At 34.6% G+C, this 8,862-nt stretch overlaps 2 protein-coding genes across 2 annotated transcripts in view; one reads left to right on the top strand and one right to left on the bottom strand.

The window, feature by feature from the left end:
- LOC115235206 (short stature homeobox protein 2-like) overlaps positions 1-8,862 on the bottom strand; it is an 82,590-nt gene that overhangs the window by 27,723 nt on the left and 46,005 nt on the right. The gene's annotated exons all lie outside the window — the stretch shown is intronic.
- The window catches only part of LOC115235208, a 38,515-nt gene continuing 35,069 nt past the window's right edge, over positions 5,417-8,862 (top strand). The window contains exon 1 of the mRNA XM_029806833.1: positions 5,417-5,901. The gene's annotated coding sequence lies outside the window, so the exon portion shown is untranslated. The remainder of the gene's footprint in view (positions 5,902-8,862) is intronic.

Here is an 8,862-nt window from a genome sequence, read left to right as displayed (position 1 = left end):
GTGAAAAGATTATGCCGGTGATGTTTTTTTTTTTTTTAGAAAGCTCTTAGCTCAAATCATATTTCGCAATCACGACCATAGGATGATCCACCATTCGCAAGATGTAATGTGTAAAAGTCTGTCGAGGGGACCGGAATAAGAAAGGGGAGGCAGCGATGCTTACGCTATTGATGACCGAAAAAGCAAGGGTTACTAGATATGCGAAACATCGTTATCTGTGCTAAATCTTTTTCGAAAATAAGCAGTTATATGCGTTCTATGACACGTTTCGGGAATATACGGGCACATATGGTTGCTTTATCCATGATGGAGGATAAGAAAGTTTACGCATCGTTTGTGTCTAATCCTAATCTGCCGATCGCAACAACCGTGATTCCTTATTCCCTAATTCACCATTTATATTTGATTGATTAATTTTAGACTAATAGAATTATGTTAATTTTCTTGCAAAGACTCACGTGTGTGGATTTAGAGCGATAAATAAATTAATGAATAGAAATTAATGTGTGATAAATACAACGAATGTAAACAGTTTTTTAAATATAGGGGCTTATAAAATTTAATTATATATTTTGAAATCAATTATACATTGTAGACAGATAAATATATAATTCTGCAATAGATTCTTATTTTTTGCAGATTTTACATTTATATATATATGTGTGTGTGTGTGTGTGTGTGTGTTATTATTCTTTGATAGAAATTTTATTAACAACAAGTATTTTCGTAACTAAATAGAGACAAATAAATAATTAATAATTAGTTTCTTCAGTTAATTTAGGGCCGACTTAAACAGAATTTTATTTGATTTAATCTAATTTGAATTTGGCATTTAATTATAAAGAAAACTGAAGAAAACGTTCGTTACTATTCCTGCAATTTTAATTTCGAGTATATCTTGGTGATTAGAATTGAGATTAAATCTTGATTCAAGTAAAGAGCCGAGATCTTTAATTTTCGAGGTTGCCTCGACCCGCCGGATTTCCGACGATTGTTGCTTTAGATTGCGGTCGGTCGGTATTGGCCCGCAGCACCCTCAGCCAATTAATGCGGTTAATACGACGACAGCGGGGTATGAATCAGGACCAGCACCTGTCAAGAATTTACGCCGGTATGCTCACTCTATCTCTTTCTTTCTTTCTCTCTCTCTTTCCCTCTCCCTCTCTCTGTCTGCCTATGCGCCGTTACGTTATTTCCGAAATAAAAGGAACGGGAGTCGCGTAGGTTTATATACGCATGAATATGCAATTTCGGTCGACGGGTGGTCGCGTGTGAAACTGAACTTGCTTCGCGTGTACCAGTCACCCTGTGGTATTGAGGACCGCGTGTCCCTTCCATCGTATATCCGGTGAAAAAATTCGTCTAGTGACACACAACGTAATGCAATTTCCGGAAAGTGTATGAAATTATCCTGTTTTTGGAGAAACTTGCATCTTTTTATTAATATCAATATAAAATGTCAAAAAATTTTTAAATTTGCTATTATTGGATATATTTATATATATATTAGATTTAGATTTATATATATATTAGATATAGATTTTATATATTAGATTATTATATTTTGTAATTGTATTTAATAAATATTGTTTACATGTTTATTTATTATGTATAAATAGCGTAGTAGCAATTAATAGCGATGACTAATTATACAAGATCAAGTATTAAGGAGTATTATTACGCACTAAACAAATATCAAACACGCCCTGTATTCAGCACACTTTCCAGATATCTGTTATATTATCATTTATTCAAAAAAGAGATGGAAACGTATGACAGAAACGTAAAGGCCAAATATCTTTTGCTGGGCTGTTACATCATTTTTGCACACGCCTTTCCATTGCCTTTCCGATATAGGATAAATCGAAGAAAGAAAAAAAATTATACGCTTCGCGTGTTTTGAAGAGCAAGAAAAAATGAGTGAGTTTAACGGTTTAGAAATAACGCGACCCTAAGCGATTAAAGCTGCAGTCGGAAGGAGCATCTTACATCGGGGTGCCGAATCCTGCCACGATTATCGATGCTTCTTTGTTGAAGTGACATGTTCATCATCCATTGCCATCATCTGATCTTTTCCACGCATTTCTATTACCTGACTATCTGACATTACTATTTTTCATTTTTTACGGGCTGCTCTTTAATTTTTTTTATTGATATTATGAAATTGATATATGTGATAATAATAAATTTTGATATAAATTTATCAAAGAATATATACATATGTTATATAGTTTTGGGAGGCTTCTCTTTAAGTGCAATAAGATATATACATTTATTTGAAATATAAAATTTATTAAAATTTAACAAAAGTTTGCTAAAACAGAAAAAAAAAATTTAGAAATATAGAAGTTAACACACATCTCTCTTTATCTTTTAATATTAATTACATATCCACGCGTACGTTTATTCTCTGCAGCTGTAACGAAGCGCCTGCTCAAACGCGCCATCGGTTAGATTGATTTTCATATAATTAAAATATTAAAGTCCCGCTGCAAAGCATTCACAATGTCACCTGCCGCTGCAAAAAAAACTCTATCTTGCACCTGCGCGATCGCAAAATAATATTTTCGAGAAGGCACGGAATTTCAGTATCAATATCTCTCTAGTAAATAATATATCTTCTTCCGCCTTTTCTCTATTTAAATTTTATTAAGTCGTATATACCCTTTTCTATACAATGATACTTAAAGAATTAAATGTTCATATATATAACTTTCATATAATTTCACAAATATTATAAATATTTATGTGAGAAAGATAGCACTTTTGTGCTTTATAGGAGTATTGTAAATATTCGACTCAGATTGATTTTTAAGATTATATTTAGAGATATGATCTATAATATTATAATCAATTCACAAATTTATCTATTTCAAGTTTAATTATTTTTCAATTATAATTCTAAATAATCAGTAGTCTGGAAGAATTTATATATTTAATTAAGGATCTTCCAGACTGTTCTCTAAGTAATTTTTCTTCAAATTATTTTCAGTGTGCGAGTTTCGCGAATAATCGCATGCTGTTCTAGTTTGGGGGACCTTTGCCCTGTACGACAAAAGCAAGGGATTTTTCAGTCTCGTAACAATTTTTTGCTGGGAAAAAAAGATCTTTTAGTGCAAACAATGACCATGTTCTGCACTTTTTCAGACTCCGTAAAAGAGTACAATGTATATTTTCTTCTTTTTTTTTTTTTTGCAGGAACAATAGAAAAACGCTATAATTTTTTTTCGCTTAAAAAATCACTGATCGATTAGATGATTGTTTTTTCATGAAATCGGCCAGCGATTTGTTAATGTCATACTAAGTTCACTTGTTATTTCAAACAAGAAGTTTGATAATCTGTGGCCTGCTAAAGATATTTTTCTGATTTTTACTTTTTCATCTTATTTAACTTTTATTATTAACATCATTAACGATAAATCATTAATGGCAATATATAAATAAATAGAATAAATTATATATTACATTACTGATGGGAAAATTGTTGAAAGCGGTACAAGGATATAACAAAAGATATAATTTTTTTCTTTTTCTGGAATAAGAAATTTTAAAGAACAATTTTTGATCTTTTTCTTTTCAATAAAATTGGAAAATATTTCTAATTTAATTATAAATAATAATTAAAATATTTGCGTGTTTTCTGCAAAATACTTTTGTCGTCCCGTCTTATTTTAGCTTTAAGATGAATGTAACAGTTAATCGCGCGTTAGATGAACGGCTCCTTTGTGTTCATAAACGTCCACGCGCAAACCGTTTCTAATTACGTGTCGCGACAACATGCGGGGCCTTGTGGTCGCAACGCAATACAACCGCGGCTCGTCACTCCTGAATAACACGATCTATTAGCTACCATGATCCCTCATTGATCTATGCTCGCAAGATCGATGCGCAGTAATGTACATACACAATGGCACATTTATATCCGTTAAGTCTTTGAAACACAGCAAGATTTCGGAGTTATTAATGATATCAATAATGGTTCGTGTACGTAAAATTAATTATCATTGCATTATTATTTTGGTACAATTATATGAAAACATTTATATTTAAATTATCATGTATATGTGAAATATATTGTATGCCTGAAAATTTCTGGCATGTGCAAAATATTTAATAAGAACTTAAGTGAATTATGGGGTAAAAAGATAGATAATATGATAATTTGAAGAGATTAATTTGAGTATTTTATTATAAATAAATTTAATAAGATAAATCTGGGGCACCCTGCAGACCCGAGTACGTGTCTATAGGATTCTACAAACGCAGCTGTCCCGCATGTAGCGATCTATCTCCAGATGATCGGTGCGGTTTTTTCGACCGTTCTTTGCTATTTTTCACATCACTATGATCTAACGTTTGCGAAGTCTCAAACGTCTCGATGTCGAGGATTGACTGAGTCGCCAAAAGAATAATATTTGCTCACCTTGCTCGAACAAATTGGGTGTCCGGAGAATACTCTAATGCAATTTCGCATAGCTTGCCAACACGCGGAGTCAAACCGTATCAAAACTCGGTATGAAAATTTCTTTACAGGTATAGAGAAATATTTCGATGAATTGGTCAACTGCGGAAGGGAGTTACGGACACAAGAGCAAATATTATATATCCTATAGATTTTAAATCTGAATTCTTAAATATTTGCAGTAAGAAAAATTTGAAATTTATATAAAGCTGTATATTTTATATTTTTAAAAAATTATCCTACTAACAAATTCTAACATTTTCGTGGAATAAATATTTGAGATAAACATTATTTTTTAGTTTTGATCTAATACGATCATCGTCAACTATCAATCGCCTTGTGACGGAATTTTGAATATGTTGTGAAATAAGACAGAAAAGAAGAACAAAAAGTTTTCTCGAATGGTATTGATTTTCAGCTGGGATACCATTACAAACACACACATACAATTATCATCGGGCCAATGAAACGTGATGGATTCGCCAAGAATCTTGAACTCAAAGGATCCAGGCCGCCATCAGGAGCGTATAAGAAATTCATACGAGTAATTGGATTCCCTGAATGGTGAACGAAGAAAGGAAGCGACGGGTGTCCTTGGCACGTGCCAAGCGGAGGAGTTCACAAAGAACTTCTCCTTGCGGCGTTTCAGAATCCGTTGTACTGCATAATCTTCACGTCTTTTCAAAGTATCGTTCGTGATATTGGCGACTGTAAAGCGATTTGGAGGCTTTCGTTTATTTGCGGTCAACCGCAAATAGTGATTTTGGCGCATGCGAAACGAGTGATTTGTCTTTCATGAAACTCCATTTACATAATTGTTTTATTTAAAACTGTATTCTGGATTTGATTATAATAATATTCTATAAAAAATATCGTTGAACAATTTTTTGTTTGTTAATTCAGAGAGAATAAGACATAAATATTTTATATGAATCAAGATTTATCTTAGTGTAACATTTATTTATCTCGTATTTAAACATGAAAAGTTGAAAAACGTGGACCGATGAATCGAAAAATCCATCGTTGATCCACTGATGATTCACCAAAGATCTTCTCCTGGCGCGACTATAGTAGTCGATGTGATCAAGTCAGGTTTAAAGAAGAGGAATCGAGTACGAGAGGGATAGAGAGAACTGTGGTTAGACCAGGAGAAAGAAAGACAGCGAATTGGTCTCTCCTGTTCCGTGGGTTCACCTAGGGACCCCTTCTACATAAGGCCCCGGTTCTCACCCCACCTCGTCAGTGTAGTGGCGGCCGTTGAAGTGCCACGTTACAGACACCTCAGTGCCTCACGATATTTCGAACGTGACTCGAACAGTGTCGACGATCGAAAACCGGACCGTTATCGTGCTATGTGGAACATAGTGTTCTCGAAAAAGTGATTCGTTATCGATTCCTATATTGGATGTTAAGCTGAATTTCTCGGCGTTAAGGACGCAGTGAGTATCCGCTTCGTTCATTTCGTTCGTTCGTTCATTTTTTCATGCCGCAGAAAGATCGTGAGCGCTAACCGGTTTCGTAAAGATCGGTATAAAGGTCAGAGAATACGATCCTCGAATTTAGTGGGAGGTACAAATGCATTCTCTCAAAAGAATGCAAAAAGAATATAAATATGTAAATCTTCCATTTTTTGTCTACTCTGTTAAAAAAAGATTTTTCGTGCATTTTTAATTGTTTTTGTTGAATTTAATAAGTTAGGATTAAGAATTATATAGTTGTTATAGTAGTTTTATTATACGTTTTTGTTACAATAGATATATCTTTACATATATCTTAACAAGTTTGATCATTTTTTAGTAGAAATTTAACCGACCAAACAATTTTAGAAATGTCTAAATTAAGTAGATTAAGAATTAACTTCGGTTAATTAAATTTTGAATAGATAACAAAATTTTATTTGCAAATTAATTTCAAATAAATTTTATTTTAGTTAAAGATTTATTTTGGGATTTACATGCCAAAATAAACAATATAGCTAAAAGTTTCCGATTTAACTATATGCATAATTAAGCTTTTTAAATTTCACGAATTAAAATATTTTTTATAACGTTGTGAAATTATTAAATTTTTAAAAAAATATCTATCAACAAGTGCATTTTTAAATTTTTAATAAATATCGTAAAATCCAGGGCTTTTTTCAAACGTCAGAAAGTCGCACTTTGCTACCCCATTTACAGCAGAAATCTCACGACCCTTCTGTTTGAGGGAGTAAACGATCGCTTAATTGCTCAACGGTTGTATCTCGCTCTCCTGTCAGACCAGAAATTTACCGGCGAAACAATGGCGCCTGCCTGCTTGCACATTGCAGCTATTATGCATGATTGAAAGGGGTGCGAGGCTGTGCTCATTTTCTTTTTTTTTTCGTACTTCCTTGTTTTACGTCCCAAGTTTCTCTGCGTATTTTTTTTGTCTATATTTTCTGTTCTTGTTTATCACATTAATCGATCGGTGTGCGATTGTTTATTACTTTCTTAAGTAAAAATCTAAGCACTAGTTTTTATGCAAATTACCCGGTAACTTCCTCTTATTTCGGATTTTCACGGATCATCGATCCACAACGCGATAAGGGTACGAACGTATCCTTCGACGAGATTCGTTTTTATGGAAACGAATCAAAGTTGAATTATTAATGAGCTGAAATCAATGTAAGACTCAATTTTCTATAATATATAGAGAGATGTAAGGATCGTTAATTGGAATTCTTACTCCATCGACGCCTAAAACATGATTGATGAATTTCCGCCTCTATATATGATTAACATCTGCTTGTATGAAAAATGTAACGTGCAGCCCCTTCACTAGATTCTTTGATTGATTCTATCCCTATCTACTTTACTCGGAAAAAGACGCAGATTTATTATTATACGACAGTAAGATTACGAAATCTTTCAAAACGTTTATTTGTAAAATAATTATAATATAATTTAAATAATTATTTCTAATTGATTTGTAATCTTTTCGCAGAATTTTATAACTAATTAAAGAATAATTTATGAAGCGATTATATAATCCTTTTAAATAAATCTGTGAGGACGTATCTTAAATATTTAAATTTATTTATCCGCTCAATGCATAAAATATCATGCAAAATATATATCTGTAAATATATTTTACCTTATTTATCTCTTAGAGTCTTGATAAAGGATTTATTTAAAGGCCAATTGAATTTTTGAATTTTCCATATATAAACTTATCTTCATTCTTATTCACTGCAAAATCATGCAAAATTTCTGCGGAATAATTTCGTATTATCCATTTACTTACATTATCATATAATAAATATCCCCCCAACTGAGAGAGAGTTAATATGGAGTGGGCTTGAGTTTCTAAATTCGCCGGACATGAGCTTATGATCGTTTTTATTCACGATGTAAAATCGTGGGCACCATGCGAAAACGTGACCGGCCTCGCGAGCGAAATCGCGGTGGCGCGGGGGGAGGGGGGGGGGAGATCGGGAGTCGTTGAAGAGTGTCCGGAAAGTAAGAACCGGGCTTCCTCGCCCGGTCGACCGGCCGAACAAAGGACAAGTGCGCCCTCGAGAGCGATGTTAGAACCTCGTCTAATTGTAAGACAGTCCTTTTTGATCGGAGTGACACGCGGGGCCCACGGGACTGAAAGGGAGGAAGGGGCAAAGCACACGCGTGTCCCTCGCGCATACATCTGCCGGCGAAGTGGGGGAATTTCGCAAGACGTCGGCGAAAGGGGGACAAGAGGAGGAGAAAGGTGGCGGTGGCTGAAAGGAGGGCCAGTTTCATGGGTCCTATACAAACTTCCCCGCGTCGATGGTGATGGAGAACCTCGTGGGTCCACCTCGAAGAGTCTTTTCTCGGGTTCGGCGCGTTCCGCCATTTAAATGCCCGTCGGACGTCGTTGCCAGGACTCGTTTCCTCGTCATTGTTCCTGCCTTATTTTCGAGTCTCGTCCTTCCGAAGTCTTCTGAAGGATTTAGACGTATGTATGTGTGCGCGTGTCCGTGCGCATTTGTGTGAGAGACATCGCACACTCGCGATTCGCGAGTTTCCAGTTTATTCTCGATCGACCTCCGCATTTGTTCTCCTTTCGTTCGTGGGTCTTTCTTCTCGTTTGATGGGTCGTCCAGCCGACTGCTTCGTACGAACTCTCGCATTTCTAGTCGAGTGGATCGTATCTCGTAAATTAGATTCCACTTTGGCTTCTCCCGGCCAGTACATCACGATATATTTAAGATCGACGTCCATAATAGAATACGTAATATAACGAGCAGTATATATAATGGACCATGAATTTAAATCTGAATAACTCAAGATATATCAAAATGATTTATAATCTCGGGAGAAGATATGTTTCGTCAGTTATGCGTGCGCCTAAATGAAAATTCTAATCTCTGTTTTATAAATTAGTTATCATAAATAATATATATA

This window comes from Formica exsecta, unplaced genomic scaffold (assembly GCF_003651465.1).
Source record: "Formica exsecta isolate Colony F162 unplaced genomic scaffold, ASM365146v1 scaffold211, whole genome shotgun sequence".
In the NCBI taxonomy this organism is placed as follows: Eukaryota; Metazoa; Arthropoda; class Insecta; order Hymenoptera; family Formicidae; genus Formica; species Formica exsecta.
Note: the sequence above shows the minus strand (reverse complement) of the source record. Positions and strands in the feature narration are given on the sequence as shown.